Raw genomic sequence first — 22,330 nt, 5'->3', positions numbered from 1 at the left:
CCAGAGAATCACACAAAGTGTGCCATCACAGAACAGAGACTTAGGCCAGAGAGGGAAAATCCAGGCAAGGAGACAGATCTGAGCTCTTGCCAGCAGCTGACGCAGCAGCAGGAATGGTGGCAACAGTGGCCGTACCGCCATACCTGAAACAGAGAGAGCACGGGCCAAAGGAGCCAGACGCAGCGGGCAAGTGGATTCTAATCAACACCAGCAAAAACCAACAAGGAGCAAACATCTTCATCCTGAAGTTCACAGACCTGAGACGACCCAGGAACCAAGACTCGGCGTCAGTAGACGTCCTCACTCCTTCTCAGGGAGCAGAGGAGGGAAGGCCACCACTCCCCGCCCCTCGTATGAGAGATTTCCATCTTGGATACCGACAAAGCTCGGCGGAGCTGCTAGCTCCAACTCAGGCCTGGGAATAAAACTAGAGTCATTTAGCAGGTCACACGAGCCTAAAATGACCTGCCAGACTCAGCTACACTCAGGGAAAAGTCACCCAGCTCTGGCGCCAGCCCTACGAGTGGCTTTCTTCACTGGGTAATCAGAGCCAGAGGCTGCCCCTCCCTTTAGCAGTCTTGACAATCAATTGAAATTCAGTAAACAGAAACCCTGAGAGTGGCTCCAGGCTGGGCTCTGTGAGTTTCTCACAAACTAGACCCCGGGAAAAGCTACTGTTTGATGAAAGGCCTCAACTCTACCCAGATCCTAGCCTCATCACAGCACCTCCAAACTTGAGGAAAAAGCCATCTCCCTCTTTTGTGATACTCAAAGCAGACCTCCCTCCCATTGAATTAACCTGGGTGGAAGATTGCAAAATCCTGGGTAAAACAGAGCATTTTTCTGCCTGTTCGAAAAAAATGACTTAAGAAATCAACCAAGCCACAGGACCACAAGCAGACGAGAGATTCCAACAAGAGGCTGGTTACAGACAAAAGGGAGATACAGGATGTTTCCCACCCCTCCCAAAAAAATTAAAGAACTTTTTTTTTTCTTCTTCGTTTTTTTGTTTTGTTTTTTGTTTTCTTGGTACCTTTTATTAAAAAAAGTTTTTTTCTTCTCTGAAACTTTTATTAATTTTTAATTTTTACCTTTTTTGAAAAAAATTGTTTTCTATTCCATGCCTCCATCAGGAAGAATGACATTGCCCCATTTGTTAGGAAATGGAAAGACTTGGAAAAAATTATATTAAGTGAAATAAGCCAGGCCCAAAGAAACATAGGTCCCATGGTTCCCTTATTTGCAATATCTAGTATACGTATGAGTCAAGCGGAAAAGGTCAGATAATGTGATGTTAGGAAAATGAACCCTTAGATATGTATTTTAATGTTTTTTCTTTCATGCATTTGTATCAAACGCATTTATAAGATTAGCTCTTTGTTGCTTTGTATGTTCCTCCCCCACAGTATAACATCTATTTTCACTATATTTGATGTCAGTATAACTTGTGGAGGAGATGGGGAAAAACAAGTCGTTAAAGGATACAGGTTGGCCTGTTGCAACAATGAGAAGTACAAGTAGTCATGTCGAAAAGGAGCTTTACAATATTGGTGCGAGGGGTGGGGGGGAAGGCGGTAGGATTGAGTGGGGAATAGGGGGGAAGGGTGGGAAGGGTTGTGAAGGGTAAACAAAGGAGGAGGCTGCAATGCTTGATAAGAAATGTACGCATTAACCTGCCCATATAATTGTAACCTCTCTGTACAGTGTGTTCATAAAAAATAAAAAAAAAGAAACTGTAATCCTTCTGTAGAGTATCTTTACAATAAAAATGAAAATATTAATAAAAAAAGAAAAGGATTTTTACAACATTGGTGCGGGAGCGGGGAGGGGGGTAGGATTGAGTGGGGGGTGGGGGAGAAGCTGGGAAGGGATGTGAAAGGTAAATAAAGGCTATCCAAGACAAGTCCATGAAATATGATAGATCTATCCAACACTTGCAAGGCACCATCAGAAGGCCTAATCTAAGGATAATGGGTGTAGAGGAGCACCTAGAAAGAGAAGTTAATGGTCTAGGAAATTTGTTTAACACCATCCTAGCAGAGAACTTCCCAAACATGCAAAAAGATAGGCCTATTCAGATACAAGAAGTTTTTAGAATGCCAAATAGACCAGACCAGAATAGGACATCCCACCATCACATTATAATTCAAACAGGATCAACTCAGACCAAGGAAAAGATCCTTAAAGATGTCAAGGAGAAAAGATTAATCACCTATAAAGAGAAACCATTAGAATCACCTCAGATTTCTCAGCAGAGACAATCAAAGCAAGAAGAGCCTGGAATGATGTATGTCAAGCCCTAAAAACAAACAACTATCAACCAAGAATACTGTACCCAGCTAAACTCTCCTTCATAACTGAAGGCCAAATAAAAACCTTCCATAGCAAAGAAAAATTGACACAATACATCTCCACCAAACCAGCCCTACAAAAGATTCTTAAAGATGTCCTACACATAGAAAACCAACAAGACCACAATACAGGCCAAGAAACTACACCCAAACTGAGAATCCAAGAACCATAGGATGAACCCAGTTTTCGCAGCCCCCAAGAAGTTTGATAACATGGCAGGGATTCCCAAATACCTCTCAGTCCTTTCTATCAACATTAACGTATTTAACTCTCCAATTAAGCAACATAGACTGTCTAGTTGGATTAAAAAACAAGATCCTTCTATCTGCTACCTTTAAGAATCACATCTTGCCCATAAAAACAAACACATTTTCAATGCTAAAGGCTGGAGCAAAATTTACCAAGCAAATGGCCCCCATAAACAAGAGGGTGTTGCGATTCTAATATCAGATAAAAAGCCTTCAAATTAAAATTTGGGAGAAGAGATAAATAAAGTCGCTACATACTAATTAAGGTATCTCTCCTACAGGAGGATATCACAATTCTAAATATCTATTCGACAAAAAATGCAGCAACCAAATTTATCCAAGAAACAATACTTTCCCTCAAATCCCACATCGATCCAAAGACATTAATTTTTGGGGATTTTAACACACCATTTTCCCACTAGATAGATCAACTCCGCAAAAACTCAACAGAAAAAACGCAAATCCAAACAGCTGCGTAGACCAACTAGATTTAAGAGATATCTACCGAATATTTCACCCAGCAGCATCAGAATACACATTTTTTCTCAGCAGCACATGGAACATTTTCTAAAATAGACCACATTTTAGGCCACAAAACAAACATATCCAAATTCAGAAACATTGAAATTAAACGTTGCATTCTCTCGGACCACAAGGGAAGCAACACCAAAAGCAACCAAAGAAAGTCCAGTAATACACGGAGTCTGAACAACACACTGCTGAATCACGAGTGGGTCATGGAAGAGATTAGAAAGGAAATTCAAATGTTCATGCTATTCAACAAAAATGAGCACACAAATTACCAGGTCCTCTGGGACACAGCAAAGGCAGTACCCAGAGGTAAATTTATAGCACTGAGCTCCTACATCAACAAATTGGAGAGATCTGAAACCAACAATTTAATGACACATCTAAACCTCCTTGAGAAAGAAGGAAGATAAACCCCTATGCAGCAGACGGAAAGAAATAATTAAAATTAAATCAGAATTAAATGAATTAGAATCCAAAAAAAGCTATAGAAAAATTCAACAAAACAAAGAGTTGGTTCTTCAAAAAAATTAACAAAATTGAGAGACCCTTAGCAAATCTTATCAGAAAAAGAAGAGAACACACCCAAATAAATAATCTTAGAGATGAGAATGGAAACATTACCACGGAAACAACCAAGATGCAGAACATTATAAGGGAATACTTCTCAAACTATATGCTAATAAGTTTGAGAACTTGACAGAAATGAACCTTTTCCTAGCAAATATTGACATGCCAAAACTAAACCAACATGAGTTAAACCAGCTTAACAGGCCCATATCAAGCATTGAAATAGAAACAGCAATAAGAGACCTACCAGCTAAGAAAGGTCCAGCACCAGATAGTATTACACCAGAATTTTACAAGGCCTTCAAAGCAGAGCACACATCAATACTCCTCCAACTCTTCAATGAAATTGAAAGAGAAAGTTCAGTACCGAACACATTCTATGAAGCCATCACAACCCTCATCGCAAAACCAGGCAGGGACTCATCAAAGAAAGAGAACCATAGACCCATTTCTTTGATGAACATTGATGCAAAACTTTTCAACAAAATCTTGGCCAACCAACTTCAAAAATTCATCCGAAAAATCATACACCACGATCAAACAGGATTCATTTCAGGGATGCAAAGCTGGTTCAATACACGGAAATCAATTAATATTATTCATCACATCAACAGGAGCAAGGATAAGAATCACATGGTTATCTCAATCGGTGTAGAAAAAGCATTCGACAAGATCCAACACTCCTTTATGTTGAAGGTTTTGGAAAAATTAGGAATCCATGGAACATTCCTCAATACAATAAAGGCTGTATATAACAAACCTACAACCAGCATTATCCTTAATGGTGAAAAGCTAAAGCCATTTCCCCTTATCTCAGGAACAAAACAAGTATGTCCACTCTCTCCATTTCGCTTCAATCCAGTAATAGCATGCCTAGCTACAGCAATAAGAGAAGATGCAGACATAAAGGGGATCCAAATAGGGAAAGAAGAAATAAAACTCTCCCTCTTGGCAGATGACCTGATCTTGTATTTAAAGAATCCCACAGACCTCACTCCCAAATTATTCAAGCTGATTCAAAACTTTGGCAAAGTATCAGGGTATAAAATTAACCCCCCAAAATCAATGGCTTTTCGGTATGCCAATAATGAGAAAAGAGTGGTTGAAATTAGGAAAATGGCAATACTTCCCAAGAATATCTACAAATTCAACGCAATACCTATCAAAATTCCAACCCCATTCTTCAAGGAAATAGAAGAGGCAATCCAAAAGTTCATATGGAACAATAAAAGACCCCGAATAAGTAAAACGCTCCTCAACGGAAAGAACACTGCTGGAGGAATATCAATACCAAATTTCAAACTCTACTATAAAGCCATAGTAATCAAAACAGCTTGGTATTGGCACAAGAACAGACCTCAGGAACAAGGGAATAGAATTGAAAACACAGAAATAATCCTACAAACCTATAGCCATCTAATCTTCGATAAGGGAGCTAAAAACAATAGAATGGAAGAAAGACAGCCTCTTCAGTAAATAGTGCTGGCAAAATTGGTTAACTACTTGTAGAAAACTAAAGCTAGATCCTTATATATCACCCTGCACAAGAATCAACTCTAAATGGATCAAAGACCTCGAAGTCAAAGCAGACACTCTGAAAACATTACAGGATGGAATAGGAGAAACCCTAGGTGTCCTTTGCTCAGGCCGAAATTTTCTGAATAGAGACCGGGAAACACAACAAATCAAAGAAAGGTTGGACAAATGGTATTATATGAAGTTGCAGAGCTTCTACAAGGATAATGACATAGCTAGCAAGATCAATAGAAAGCCCACGGATTGGGAGAATAGCTTCACTAGTCATACAATGGACAAGGGTCTCATATCTAAAATATACTTGGAACTCAAAAAATTAAATCCCCCAACAACCAATCCTCAAAGAAACAACTGCCCAATAAATAAGTATGCTAAAGACTTCTCTGAAGAAGAAAGAATGATGGCCGATAGACACATGAAGACATGCTCAACTTCCTTATCCATAAAAGAAATGCAAATCAAAACAACATTGAGATACTACCTCACTCCAGTTAGAATAGCAAAAATCCAGAACTCTAACAACAACAGATCCTGAAGGGGATGTGGACAGAAGGGAACCTTACTTCATTGTTGATGGGAGTGTAAACTTGTTCATCCACTTTAGAAAGCAGTATGGAGGTTCCTCAAAAGACTTCACATAGAGCTCCCCTATGACCCAGCAATCCCACTTTTGGGCATTTACCCAAATGTTTACAAACAAGACCACACTAAAGCTACCAGCACAACTATGTTTATTGCAGCATAATTTACCATAGCTAAGATATGGAACCAACCCAGATGCCCCTCAGTAGATGAATGGATCAAGAAAATGTGGTATATATACACAATGGAATTGTATGCCTCCATCAGAAAGAATGACATTGCCCTATTTGTTAGGAAATGGAAAGGCTTGGAAAAAATTATATTAAGTGAATTAAGCCATGCCCAAAGTAACATAGGTCCCTTGGCTTCCCTTATTTGCAATATCTAATATATATATATAAGTCAAACAGAAAAGTTCAGATAATGTGATGTTTGGAAAATGAACCCTTAGATATGTATTTAAAGGTATTTTTCTTTCATTCATTTGTTTCTAATGCATTTATAAAATTATTTCTTAGTTGCTTTGTTTGTCCCTCCCCCACAGTATAACCCCTGCTTTCACTATATTTGATGTCGGTATAATTTGTTGTGGAGGTGGGGAAAAACAAGTCGTTTAAGGATACAGGTGGACCAGTTGGAACAATGAGAAATACAAGTTGTCATGTAGAAAACGAACTTTACAACTTTGGTGCGGAGGGGGGGGCGGATATTCGGTGGGGTGGCACAAGTGGAGGCTCGGAAGGGATGTGAAGGATAAACATTGGAGGAGGCTGCAATGCTTGATAACAAATGTACTCCTTATCTTGACCATGTAATTGTAACCCCTCTGTACAGTATGTTCACAAATAATAAAAATTTAAAAAAATCTGAGAAATCCCGTAGCCATTGGCCCTTATGATGTGCACCTACTTTCCAGGATTTCAAAGCACCATCATCTGAGGTGGCAGCACACTGGTTGTAGCCCAGGGTGATTAGAAAATATAAAACCAGAGATCCTTTCAGATTGTCCCAACAACTCTTTTATTACTTTAAGCAAAAAACAAAATAAAGGAAAGCAAACAAAATAGACTTTATGGTTAATTAAGCTGTTATTAAAGATTCCCAACAGAATTATACTGTTAAATGATGAGTTAATGCACGTGTTTTCGAAGTACTGAACTCACATGTGTCACAAAAATATCCATGGATTCATAACTAGAAATTTTGAAGTGTAAAGCATACTAATTTGTTGAATTTCATTAGGTAGCCAATGACGAGAACACCACACGGTATTAAGCCAGGTAAAGTAGTTTATTTACTGAACTGCTGTCCATGCCATACATGGTGGAAACATATGTACCAAAAATAGGGCGACCCAACCTCTGGCCAGGATGTATCTAGGCAAAGGAACGGATGAGGTGAGGCCAGGTGGGGGGAAAGACTAGCCATACTGTATTTAGATGTGACTTCAGGGCTTGGGACTCACCTCCGGTCAGATGGAAAGTGTGATCAGAGGCTGACCAGGTCGTGACTTAGCGGGAGTGGAAGGTGGCTTCCTCCAGGTGTGCCACATAACTAGATAACACATAAAGGGTGGAAACTTAGCCAAGAAGTGAAAATGCATCTGCATAGGGTCTGCATGGCCTGGGGCAGACCTAATATTAAATACAGGTAGGACCTCTGCCATGTGGCTCAAGACTCTAAAAAATTCATTCTCAATCATTTTCTTTCTCTCTTTCTCTTCTTTCTTTTTCTTTTCCTTCCTTCCTTCCTTCCTTCCTTCCTTCCTTCCTTCCTTCCTTCCTTCCTTCCTTCCTTCCTTCCTTCCTTCGTTCCTTCCTTCCTTCCTTCGTTCCTTCTCTCTCTCTCTGTCTGTCTCTCTCTATCTCTCTCCTTTCTTTCACTCATCCTCCCTCTCTCCCTTACCTCAGTATTCTCAACTCTCAAATAAAGAACACTTGCTGAGTTGAACTCACAGGCTGGGAAGAGCAGCTCAATTAGTGAATGTGAACTTTAATTTAATGTTTCCTTATATATCTCTCTCCTTTCTTTCACTCACCCTCCCTCTCTCCCCTACCTCAGTATTCTCAACTCTCAAATAAAGAACACTTGCTGAGTTGAGCTCACAGGCTGGGAAGAGCAGCTCAATTAGTGAATGTGAACTTTAATTTAATGTTCCCTTATACCTCTACCACAGAACAATGGAATCAAATAATGAACACTCAGCAGCATGGAATATTAAGGCATTTAGGGGAGTAAAGTAAGCATGCTCACTGCATTCTGTGAGGTCCAACCTGGGAAAGTGTGGCAGACTCCTCCGTCCTCTTGGGCAATCTCATCCCCTTTTCTGCATCAGGAGAGGTGACTGTCTCCATTTGATCCAGTTACCTAAGTGGCACAGGTACTTGGCAGAGACTTAGCCTCTTGTTGTGCTGAGATTAATGGCATGCTTCAACATGATCCACTAATTTGTTGAGACTGGGACTTCCTAATTTTTTGGTTAGTTTATGTTCAAATTGTGATCCATTTATTTCTGATTGCTAACCAGGATTATAGATGTGAACTAACACATCAGACCACTCAAAGTCCTTTATCACACATGGAAGACATGAAGTTTATTTTCCAAAATGACATACAAGTTGACAGACAGCAAAAGTAATTCCTTAATTTTGGTTGAGATGTGTTTTTAATGTGAAACAAAATTACTTAGCAAAATATCTGATTACTGTGATTATACTTTCAACCTTACCTTCATGTTTATATCAAATCACCTATATTAATCAATGACTAACTCAAATTACCTGTAATCATTTATTTCTGTCATATCTTTTAGAAGTAGGCAGAACTGGAGTTCACACCATAAAATAAAGTGGTAGAATTTGAGAGGATCACAGTTCTGAATCAGTCTACGATGGAAAAGAAACACTCATATCAACATACTAGGTAGGGATATTGGAATGCAATCATAATCCCTACTTTCTGGGATGGGTGCAAAAATTGCTACTCTAAGAGTAAAGTAACTTAAATGAGAAAGGATTGATGGAGTGGCTCCAGTGGTGGAGTACCTGTCTGGCAAACACAACATCAAAACTCAAATCAATTTCCTAAAGATAAAATAAGAAAAGGAAAGAAAGAACAACATACTGACCATGTGTTCAATGTAAAGATTTACACTAAATTATCATGGTAATAAATGCCATCATTTATTTCTAGGGCCAAACATATTTTGCGTCAAGCCTAAATTAAAAATAGCACACTTGCCGGGCGCTGGTGGCTCACGCCTGTAATCCTAGCTACTCAGGAGGCTGAGATCTGAGGATCGCGGTTCAAAGCCAGCTCGGGCAGGAAAGACTGTGAGACTCCTATCTCCAATAAACCACCAGAAAACCGGAAATGGCGCTGTAGCTCAAGTGGTAGAGCGCTCGCCTTGAGCTGAAGAGCTGAGGGACAGCTCCCAGACCCAGAGTTCAGGCCTCAAGACCGACCACCCCCCCAAAAATAGCACAGTATATATAAAGCTTTGGTAAAAGCCGGGCACTGGTGGCTCACGCCTGTAATCCTAGCTACTCAGGAGGCTGAGATCTGAGGATCGCGGTTCAAAGCCAGCCCGGGCAGGAAATACCGTGAGACTCTTATCTCCAATAAACCACCAGAAAACCGGAAGTGGCTCTGTAGCTCAAGTGGTAGAGTGCTCGCCTTGAGCTGAAGAGCTGAGGGACAGCGCCCAGGCCCAGAGTTCAAGCCCTACGACCTACAAAAAAAAAAAAAAAACACCAAAGATTTGGTAAAACACAGTTCTAGCTTACAATGATCAATGATGAACACTTAAGTTTGCATGTGCAGTGGTGTTGCAGGGTTGTTAAGGTTTATGGAAGTCCATCCTTTTGATGAACTTGACATGATGAAATTACCTAACCATACATAACCAGACAGTTTACTGGACAGATACTGCTGATACACACACACACACACACACACACACACACATACACACACACACACACACACACACACTTGTATGTATTTATATATTAACATGTAAATAAAAATAAAAAATTTGCAATGAATAAATTAATTGAACAGATACCTTTCTCAAAGAATATTTTACCTGAACCAATTCATGTCTTCAAGTCTCCAATGCTATATCACATTTACATGGTTTCTGATCGTTTAGGATATTGTTTTTTTCTTTGTTTTTCAGATGAAAAAAGCCTGCCAATAAACATACTTGTATGACATTCCTTTCTTTGGAAAATGAAAAGCAGGTTGTGTTATCTGGCTCTTTGTGTATCATCAAAATATTTTTTTTATAATTTCAAGTACATATTGTCTTAGACTTAAATTTCACTCATTCTCTTCCAATAGTATCTATGGGAAGGAGAAAATGAAGGATCATACTGTTACTTTGGGAGCTTTGGTTATTAATCACTGAAATAAATATTATGAAAATGAAAAAAAAATATTTAGAGAGATGACTTGAAAGTTACCTTTCAACACACTCATGCTACTCCCTCAACTAAATCATAGAACTTAAAATAAGTACCATTTTAGCTGTGTGCCAGTGGCTCATTCTTGTAATCTTAGCTACTCAGGAGCTGAGATTTGAGGATGGTAGTTCAAAGCTATCCCTGGCAGGAAATCTGTGACACTCTTACCTCCAATTAACTACCAGAAAATCGGAAGTGGCACTGAGCCCAAGGACAACGCCCAGACCCAGAATTCAAGCCGCATGACCAAGAAAAATAAAAAAGGAAAAAAGGAGGAAAAAGTAACATTTTACAATTAATGTGCATGTATAAACAAAAATTTTCTAGAAATAAAACTATAACAGTCCCTGGACTGGCAAAGAAAAAGAGATGAAAGTGAAATTGCCTATAATCATTCATTTAGACCATCTGTACTGAGGGCAGGCTGCTGGAACTCACATCACTAATTGAAGAGGTAAAACTTGAGAGCATCACAATTCGGAACCAGTGTGCAAGGAAAGTAATAAGAGTCATCATCCTAAATCCTGGCATGCTGGAACGCATTTGTGATCCCAGCTACTTGGCAGACAGAAATGAGGAACTTAGCCTCTGTTTTGCCCTCAGCAAAATTGATAACCTATGAGCAAAGTAACTAAATCAAAAAAGAATGTTCTAATTGTAGAATACTTGTTCAGCAAACAAAATATCTAAATTCATACTCATTTCCTAAAAGAGGAAAGAAAAAGGAAGGAAGAAAGAAAGGAAGGAAGGAAGAAAGAAAGAAAGAAAGAAAGAAAGAAAGAAAGAAAGAAAGAAAGAAAGAAAGAAAGAAAGAAAGAAAGAAAGAAAGAAAGAAAGAAAGAAAGAAAGAAAGAAGGAAAGAAGGAAAGAAAGAAAGAAAGAAAGAAAGAAGGAAAGAAAGAAAGAAAGAAAGAAAGAAAGAAAGAAAGAAAGAAAGAAAGAAAGAAATGAATAAATAAAAGAAAGAAGGAGGAAAAAAGAAAGGGAAAAAGAGAAGTATAAACAAAAACCTCACCATGCATTAGATGTTAATAATGACTTTAACTAATTTTAGCTATAAATGTCATCATTTAATTCTGGGAAGAGACATTTTGTATCAAGCCTGAATAAGCCATAGCATACCACATACAAAGCTTTTGTAAAATACTGGTCTGGCTTACACTGTTGGACCAATAGGAATGTATGTCTAGTGGTTGGGGTCTTCATAAAAATTTTGTTATGATCTCAAAATGCGTCTTTATTTCTGGAATTTTACCTGAGTAATCTCACTTCAATCTTTTCCAAAGGGCACTTTAGTGGAAGGAGGAAAATCATTGATTCTGGTAGACAATTTCTGTTACTATAAACTCCAGTATATAGTAAGGGAAGCAACTCCAAAATTATCCATTAGAGAGATGAGTTGAAAGTCATCTTTATACACACTAACTCTTTCCTCAACAAAGCCAGAGGATTTAAAATAACTAATATTTTTTTAAGTTAATGGGCACAAATGTGCACGAATTTTCCAGAAATAAAATGATCACTCATGAAACGTTACTAATACTTCAAAGAATGTTTTCCAATTAGAGGAATCATCTTCATACATTTTCACACAATGTGTATCTGCTTGGTAACAGATCCCCCAACTAGAGTAAGGTATTTAATAAAATTTATGAGGTGGTGTGGGGTTTCTGGTGGAGCCCTGTCTGGTTCAAAGGAAGAGTTGGTATTGGCAGAGTCCCTGTGGTGGAGCAGGGCGGGGCTTTGAGGATGAAGGCCAGTCTGTGTAGGACTTTGAGATAGTAGGGAGGGGACAGGAAGGACTAGATTTGTGGAGTAGGTGGGACTTTAGGATGGAGGCTGGCAGGTAGACGGGTTTTCAGTGGAAGAAGACTGGGTCACTGGGGAAGGCTGTTTGGGGAAGAGCTTTGAAAAGGAAGAACAAGGCTACAAAGGAGGAGGTTACTTAGAGGAGGGGTTCTGGTGAAGCACTGTGAGCCCTAGTAGGATATGTATGGTGGGATTTCCCATAAGGCAGCGAACGCAATGGAGGCAAGAGGCTGACAGAAGGTGGAGTTTCTGGTGCAAGAATACGGAGCTATGAGGGAGAGGCTTTTCAGAGTCTGGCTTTAAGAGGGCAGGGCAGTGCTAGGAAGAAGTGGGCTAGTAAGGGGCATGGTTTCTGGTGGAGAATGGCAGGCCTTTGGAAGTGTGTTAGGGAGAAGGTGGGGTTTCTGGCAGAGCAGGATGTATTCACAATGTATAGAGAAGCTTTTCATGACCAGGGCTTTATTAAAGCAGGGATAGGATCCAATGGACTAGACAAGTTAAGACGGGTTTCTGGTGTAGCCAGTCACCACTTCAAAAAGAGGAGTAAGGTTGGGTGGGGATTTCAGTGTTACAAGGCCGGACAAGGACTTTGGACAGGGTTTCCAGTAGTGCAAGGCAACCTTCAAAAAGGGACTACGGAGGGACAGGGATTTACAGTTGAGCATGGTGAGGCTTCCAGAGGGAGGTCAACTGGTGCAGTGGTTTTCAGTTGAGCAATGTGGGTGTCATGAGATGGGATAGTGTGGTGGCGGTTTGTTAGTGGGGGTTTTTTAGAGCCGGTGAGGGCTTAGAGCTATGGGGCTAATTGGAGGAGGGGCTTTGAGAAGGAGTGGAAGGTCTACAAAGGTGTAGGATAATTATGGGCAGGGTATCTGTTGGAGTAGTGTGTGGATCTGAGGGAGGATCCAATAGGGTCGGATTTATCTGGGGAGCAATGCAAGGTATTGAGAGAGTAGGTATGGGAGGTGGAGAGACTTGTGATGAAGCAGGGCTGGTTTTCCAGGAAGGAGATGGGCTATGTGAGAAGCTTCTGGCCAACCAAGGCTGGGCTTCAAGGGCAGTTATTCGGAGGTGGAGGGTTTTTGTGTAGCATGATGGGCTTTGTGGGAAGAGGTAGGTTCGGGGCTGAGTTTGACACGTTAGGCCACTTAGAAGCAGACAGAGGGGGGTAGAGTTTCTGATGAAACCAGAAGGGGCTGGAGGGAGAAGTCTGGGTGGAGGTGGGGTATGAAAGGGAAAGGGGGAGCTTGGAGGTACTAAGTTATGGGACCAATGGTTTTATGAGGAAATAGAGTAGTTAGGGGCTGGGTATTTGGTGGACGAAGTGAGGATTCGAGGGAGGACCCCGATGTAGGCTGGGTTCTTGGTGGAGCAAGGAGGGACATGGAGTAGATATGGATGTGGCCTAGTTTCTAGTGGTACAGAGCAGGGATTCCCAAAAAGGGTGGAGTTGAAGAAGGCTTTCCCTGTAGCAGAGGAGGGCTTTCAGGAAGTAGTCTGGTTGCAGTCAGGCCTTTGAAAGTTTACAGCAAGACTACCAGTTGGTAGGTTAGTTAAGTTTGGACTTTTGAATGAGGAGGCTGACTGGAAGTTGGTTTCCAGTGGATCCAGTCATGTTTTATGGGACGGGCGATAGGAAAGTGGCAAGACTTAGTGAAGAGTGGGGCGACAAAAAATAAACAGTTACTCCAAATAGGAACACAAATTTCTGTCAGTATAGAATTATATTACTTTTATGTATGCGAGAGATATTGGAGAAAGTAACCAAGTAATAATTCTTTCCTAGTGAAAATTTTCTTTATTCCAGTTGAGTGAAAATAAAACCACAGTTCACAACAGGCTCAGAGGCATACAGTAGACTAAGACAAATGAAGCACTGGACTTGATTCCCCAGCACAACTTTTAAGAACCACAAATAAAAAATTTTAAATGAGTCACTTGGTCATAATGGACACTCTATTGACTTAAAATTGTGAATGAATGAAACTTTTACTCTGACCATTTTAGAAATCCTAAAACTATGTAAGTAGTAGTAATGTTTTATCTTTTCATAATATTGGAAGGTATACTAAAATTAATTAGGAAAATATAAAATTGTACACAGCTTGTTCGTTCTCCAGCATCAACTTTAATCTAAAAGAATTTAAAACAATAAAACTGCCATATCGTGAGATTGCAGCATGGTTTTTTCCAGTCATCATAATGGTGACTTAAACAATGTGTATTTATCGTTGGATGCATCGCTGTTAAAACATATCTAAGAATGTAAAGTACTTCTATAGAGACCCTGAAGAAACTCAGAACAATCTGTGAAATGATGTTGGAATATAATTAATGACAAATTACAGTAGGAGTTGATTCTCTCTAGGCCCAAAAATATTTTCCAGAAGAAAAGGCTGCATTGAAAAATAAACAATACAACGAAAAGGAAGCAGGCAGGCAGACCTTGAAGTAAAAATTATCCAATGAACAATATCTTTTGAGGCATGATTGCAATCTATTTTTATCTAAGTTACAATTACTGACCTATGTTCTTCCCTAATGCTAAATAATAAAGCCATGAAAATGCAATAGTCATTTTCAAAGCATTATATTTTACACAAAGAACTCAATGAATGTATGGCTAGAAAGTAAAGATAGATGTCTGAGACAAAGAGTGAAGAACATATCCCCAATTTCTGGCCCTTCAAGATGAGAGGGTTACAAGCCAGAGCATAAGGAGAATGGACAGAAGTTCATTAGTGCATACCTGTAGTTCCCAAGATGCAATAATTAATATAACAAGGGAGAAAATCAACATGACCATCACAGGATTTAACACTGGAGAGTAGAGAGAAGAACAGTGAAAATGCATGGAAAATTACAAAGGATTCCCTTGCATATTTGGCAGAAGAGTGCATGGCATTGAGGTCTAAAATATGTGGAGGTATTATAGGAAACTAATTGTTCTCAAATAATGCCACGAGAAGTGATAAACTTATGATTTACAGGACATTGAATAATCATAAAAGTCCTGCTTGAGTAGTGCACAGTTAAACCTTGATAAATTCTGTTTTGAAATACCTAACACAATATAAAACCAAGACAAAAGATTCTAATTATATATAAGTGACTTGACTGCAACAATAGAGTTCAAAAAATCAAATTACATAATGTGGATGCAAAAGGAAAAAATTATTAAGGTAATCTTTAAGCAACACATTTTATGTGAATAGTCTTGATTATAAGCTATTTATTTTCCTTACAAATTTTGGATGTACAAAAACAAAACAAAACAAAGGAAATGACACTTGGCAATATAACTGGATGCCAGTATGTCATCTTACGAGGCTGAGATTGGAAGATCATGGTTCACAGATTGCTGGGGTAGCAATCCAGGAGACATTTATGTTCAATTGTTCAATCAAAGACACAGTGAAACCTTGGTTCAAATAGTGCAGACTCAGTCAGTCATAAGTGAAAAAAAACAAGGAAGATTTTGAGGCTCCAAGTCAAGTTTCATCACTGCACACACAAACACACACACACACACACACACACACACACACACACACACACACATACACACACACACACAAATCGAATGAGAGAGGAAGAGGGAGAGAAAAAATGGAATATTAAGAGTTTAAAAAGTGAACCTATCTGCCAGGAATACCCTAAGCATATATTACTTAATAAAAATGAGGGAAACCTTAGAGCCTATGTTTCTTTGAGTCTGGCTTCGTTCACTTAATATGATTTTTTCCAAGTCTTTCTATTTTCTTAAGAATGGGGCTGTGTCATTCTTTCTGATAGAAACATGAAGCTCCATTGTGCATATATACCACATTTTCTTGATCAATTCATCTATCGAGGGGCATCTGGATTGGTTCCATATCTTAGCTATAGTAAGAGTTGTGCTGGTAGATTTAGTGCGTTTTAGCTTGAGATCATTTCTAAAAATGCCCAGGAGTGGAATTGCTCGCTACAGAGCTATGTACATTTGATCATAAAAAATGATGCTAATTGAAATGTACTCCAAGACATAGAAACAAGACTTTTTTCTTTTTCGGATGTCAGCCTTGATGTCATTAAAGTAGTGTATCTAGATCTTATTTTATTTTATTTGTCTTTTTCCATTGGTTTATCCCTGGCAATCTCTGTCTTGATTCTGGTACCTTCCATCTTGTATATACATTATTTGATTTGGAGAAAGAAAGGGAAATAACATAATGATGAATGAAGTACAAAGAGTGACCCATTGCAACAATGATATTCACAAGAAACTATATTGGCAATGAATTTACAACTTTGGGGTGGTGGGAGGTGTGGAGGGATCGAAGGAATAGGAGAAAAACAATGGAGTGGGTCACAATATTCAACAATTAATGTACCTTACTCATGTAACAGTAACCACTCTGTACAGTAATTTTAAATAAAATAGAATTTAAAGAAGTGAACCTACCCTAGAAAAATATCCTTTTCAAAATAATACATCTGTAGCAGTACTTGTGAGAGATTTTAGAGTCAAGTTGTTAGATCTTAAAAGGGATATATTAGGAAGCCATCTCAATTAGCAATGAAAAGCAGAGCTATGCTCTGGAAGGGTCAAACAATCAAGGGAAGGCAGGGGTTATTACCTCAAGAGTATTTAAGTTAGAGCTGTTGGACACTAAAAGTTTAAGATTTTGAAGACAAGATGGATGTCTGTGCTGCGGTTGTAATGGTCCCTTCTGTTCCCTAAAAATAAGGGATTCAATTATCACTATACATACAAACAATACCTAATCTTAATAGTTATAACCACAAGCTAGATTGATGCCTTATTTTGTGGACATACCTGTAGCCACTCACCCCCCCACCCCTATAGTGGAATGTATATAAAGCATGTTAAGCAGGATTTGGGGATCCAGAAGCTGGCAATGAGGCTTTGGGTCCTCTGGTGTCTTCTTTCCTATAACTTCCTGTGATTTCTCATTTTTTGACCATGTATCCCATCATCTTTGCTGTTCAATGGTTGCGGTTAGTGACAGTGCTGATATTCTGAACACCTCAAAATAAACTATGGAAACACACTTCCTCAGAGAAGATTCACAGCCATATAGGAGCACCTGGAAAGATACCACACATCAGCAGTCATCCTGTGATTTTCTAGGAAGAAAGTATAATTCAGGAGTATTTTTACTTCTGATAATTATTTTTTTCTTATTTATTTATTTTTTTCTTTTCTTTTTTATTGTGTAAATACTGTACAGAGGGGTTACAATTACATGGGCAAGATAATGAGTACATTTCTCATCAAGCATTGTAGCCTCCTCCTTTGTGTCCTTTTCCCATCCCTTCCCATCCACCACCACCCCCCACCCAATGATCCCCCCTCCCCACACCAAAGTTGTAAGTTCGTTTTCGACATAACGACTTGTACATCTCATTGTTGCCATTCCATACCTCTAAAGGTTTTACATATATTACAGTAATATACACCTGAACTGCTTAGCACTCATGGCATATTGGTGTGTTATAATTGTCTTCAGATCAGAAATATGCTAGAGCTTAAAATAGAATGACGGGCTGTACATTTTCAACGCAAGAGTGATGATCACCCCCTACAATTATTCTCAGTGGAGAATTCTTCCCATATATTTTACTGACTTAGCTTCTACTCTATGCTTTACCATTATCAGGGAGGGTCACACTGTATTGTGCTACAATACTGGAGCAACCTTAGCTGCCTTTGAATTTTACCTCCAATCTTGATCCCAAGGTCAGCTCTGCAACCCTAATCACATACTTAGTGGACACCTGAACTTTTCAAGCCTGGTTAAAAATTCAGCTATCATTGCTCATTGCCAGTGTTAAAGATTTAGATTTATTGTGTATCTTCTTGTATTTCCAAAACTGCCTTAGATGTTGGTTTTTGAAGTAGAGCTTCAGTTTGCATTAGATTTATGGAGGTGTTAGTGATGCCAGTTGCGCTGCATACATTATAATGTAAGTAATTTGATGTTTTGACAATGAATTTAATTTTGGCAATTGAAGAAGTGAATACACAACACTCAAATGTTTCTTTATATGTACTGGTATTGCTTTATTGTGAAATTCCTAAAAGCCAATCATGGGAATACTTGTCCCTAATCCCATCACTTCTGTCAGTGAGACAAGGCTTGAAAGGTCCAGACCACTTGGCACTTCATAGCGAGAACCTTTCTACAAAGAAAGGCGAGAGAATAGCAAAAAAAGAAGATGAATCTTCCAACAGTTTTGTTATATGTTCTTTACACTTAACCATTAAGATCACCATAATAGCATTTTTTATGACTTCTTATCTACTCTTTTCCTGTTCTAAGCTGTTTTATTTATGGATATCTAAGAATTCATATAAGAATAATATAAGAAATCTATATAAATCACATAAGAAATCATAAAAAATAGTTTGCTAGGGATATATAACCTAAAAGGAATAATTTCAGTAAACTATTAAGCACATAAAATGTAATGCATACCTAAAAATGACTATTTATTGAAAACTTCAGCAGTTGTAGTTTATTCTGATAACAAAGATTATAAACTAAGATACCATAGTATTCCAAATGGAACACAGAAATAGAAACATGGAGGGTAGCACTCAGTGCTACCACTGAGTAAGAATGAAATTTAGGCAAAACTACTTCATAGTAAAAGCCACAGGACAACCCCAACGTTACTTTCATTGTTTCATATGAAGAAAAGACTTTTTTTTAGTAAAGACAAATTTTCACAGATATTAACATCAATTGGGTATATATTTCTTAAGGTCTTCAGGAAGGATGCTGTGACCATGTTGTTGGAAGTTGACTTCTCTGGGACGTGCTACACCATGTTCAGACACCATTCCAAGCACTGCACCTGCATTAGGGTAATTTTAGTGCTCATGACAGTTCTTCCAGTTAGGAAATGAATTAAGTATTTTAGTAATAACAGAAGTAGGCAAAAAGTCCAAACGAATTTCCCAAGTACCTAATATTGACCAGCTGCAGACCCATAATTCAAATCCATGTTTCCACCAGGCATATCTGAGGATATTTTTTAAGTGTCACATTCATTACCTTTCAAGACCTATGGAGGAGATGAACCCACATTATCTTCCTAATTATGGTTATAACGGCAATAACATTGCTACAGAATATAAATATCTTTAAATGAAAAGGGTGTGGGTAATGACATTGTAAGTGATCTTTGTACCAAATATACATCGGTTTAATTTCTAAAGAAATACCTTAATGAACATCATTCAACTGAACATCATTGTACCAAATATACATCGGTTTAATTTCTAAAGAAATACCTTAATGAACATCATTTAACTTCCACTGTTTAGTATCCTGGAGTAATTACTTAAGGAGAACAAATCCATGTCAAATATACCTGGGCTGATGAACACAGGTTTCATCATTGAGTATCTTGAATACCCAGGAAATAGTTTGTTATGGATATATCATCCAAAAGGAATATTTTGTAACTAGTTGCTTCCTCATTGTACCAAAGAAAAATCTATTCCCTATTCTAAAACATATATCAATTTAATGGATATTAGTGTTGTTAGTATAAATTATGCACGCATAATATTTGTAATCTATTATATTACATAACATATAAATGATGTATTTATATGTATAACTACTGATATTCTATAACTACTATAATAAGGTATATGTAAAACTGGTTTTGGTATTATACTGTGAAGGATACAAGGAATGACAACTTTATGTAAATAAATATATTTGTATGTTTTAGTTGCATAATTTATTGTTGTGCTAGGGCAGGCTTGAACTATGGTCTGGGTGTTGTACCTGAGCCATTTCACTCACAGTGACTTCATATATCTATCTTCAAATCTCAGCACCTAAGTAGTTGGGATTACAGACATGCATCATATTATATTTTTTAATTCCATCCTTTGCATGTTCTTACATAATTATTTTTGAATGTTCAAGTATATTATGGTATTCCATCTCTAAACCAATTTAGAATAAATAACTACTTATTGGGTAAAACTATGTGTTGCAATAGAAATTGTAAGGAACCTACTTTACTATCAATTTTCAAAGATATTGGTAGTTTAATTCCTGGACAGACAAGTAGAAAAATTAAATTAAGTGTTCATAATATATGTAACATGTTATATTACATAATATGTGACTGATATATTTATAATACATGCATAATTAGTTATATTCCATAATTACTATGAATAATATATTTATAAAACTGATTTCAATATTATACTGTGAAGGATACAAGGAATGACAATATCCCTATCTTAACTTTCTCATTTTTAACAGCAGAACAACTATGCTATAAACATATAGCTTCAAGAAAAGAAAACACACCTCTGGAGTTCCGGGAAGATGGCGGAGGATAAGCTGGAGGCTAAACAAGCTCTCGCATAGAAAGCAGGTTTAGAGTTCCAGTGAACAGTCCCTAAGCCAGAGAATCACACCAAGTGTGCCATCACAGGACAGAGAGTTAGGCCAGAGAGGGGAAACCCAGGCAAGGAGACAGATCTGAGCTCTTGCCAGCAGCCCTCGCCGCCGCCGCGGCAGCGGCGGCAGCAATGGCCGAACCTGCCATACCTGAATCACTGAGGGTCAGGGAGAAGCAGCCAGATGCAGTGGGTGAGCAGATTCTACTCAACATCAGCAAGAATTGACAAGGAGCAAACATCTTCATCCTGCAGTTCACAGACCAGAGACGACCCAGGAACCAAGACTCCGCGTGAGTAGAAGCCTGATGTCCTCACTCCTTCTCAGGGAACAGAGGAGGGAAGGCCACCCCTCCACACCCCCCGTACCAGAGATTACCATCTTGTATACGGACAAAGCTCGCCAGAGCTGCTAGCTCCAACTCAGGCCTGGGAATAAAACTAGAGTCATTTAGCAGGTCACAAGAACTTAACCTGACCTGCCAGACTCACCTCCACCCAGGGAAAAGTCACTGAGCTCTGGCACCAGCCCTAAGAGTGGCTTTCTTCACTGGGTAATGAGAGCCAGCAGCTGCCCCTCCCTTTAGCAGTCTTCACAATCAATTGAAATTCAGTAAACAGAAACCCTGAGAGTGGCTCAAGGCTGGGCTCTGTGAGTTTCTCACAAACTAGTCCCCGGGGAAAAGCTACTGTGTGCTGAAAGGCCTCAACTCTACCCAAAACCTAGTCTCATGACAGCATCTCCAAACTTGAGTATAAAGCCATCTCCCTCTTTTGTGATGCTCAAAGTAGACCCCCTCCCATTGAACTAACCTGGGTGGAGGATTGCAAAATCCTGGGTAAAACAGAGCATTTTTCTGCCTGTTCGAAAAAAATGACTTAAGAAACCAACCAAGCCACAGGACCACAAGCAGACGAGAGACTCCAACAAGAGGCTGATTGTGGACACAAGGGAGATACAGGATTTTTCTGAACCCTCCCCAAAAAGCCAAAGAACTTTTTCTTTTCTACATTATATATATATATATATATATATATATATATATATATATATATACCTTTCATAATGTTTTTTTCTTTTATATAATTTTTTAGTTTTTACCTATTTTGAAAAAAATTGTTTTCTAGTAACTTTTGTCACTAGAGAATGGAGACATCACCATGGAAACAACCAAGATTCAGAACATTATAAGGGAATACTTCTCAAAACATTATGCTAATAAGTTTGAGAATTTGGCAGAAATGGACCTTTTCCTAGCAAATATTGACATACCAAAACTAAACCAAGATGAGTTAAACCATCTTAACAGGCTCATATCAAGCATCGAAATAGAAACAGCAATAAGAGACCTACCAGCTAAGAAAAGACCAGGACCAGATGGTTTTACAGGGGAATTCCACAAGGCCTTCAAACAGAGCTCACACCAATACTCCTCCAACTTTTCAATGAAATTGAAAGCGAAAATTCACTACCAAACACATTCTATGAAGCCATCATAACCCTCATCCCAAAACCAGGCAGGGACTCATCAAAGAAAGAACTATAGACCCATTTCTTAGATGAACATTGATGCAAAACTTCTCAACAAAATTTTTGCCAATCGACTTCAACAATTCATCCAAAAAATCATACACCACGATCAAACAGGATTCATTTCAGGGATGCAAAGCTGGTTCAATATATGCAAATCAACCAATGTTATTCATCACATCAACAATAGCAAAGATAAGAACCACATGGTTATTTCAATAGATGCACCAAAAGCATTCGACCAGATCTAACACCCATTTATGATGAA

The sequence above is a fragment of the Dipodomys spectabilis genome, unplaced genomic scaffold (genome assembly GCF_019054845.1).
Source record: "Dipodomys spectabilis isolate Male_0828 unplaced genomic scaffold, ASM1905484v1 ptg000093l, whole genome shotgun sequence".
Classification (NCBI taxonomy): Eukaryota; Metazoa; Chordata; class Mammalia; order Rodentia; family Heteromyidae; genus Dipodomys; species Dipodomys spectabilis.
The sequence above is the reverse complement of the archived record's forward strand: the minus strand, read 5'-3'. Positions refer to the sequence as shown.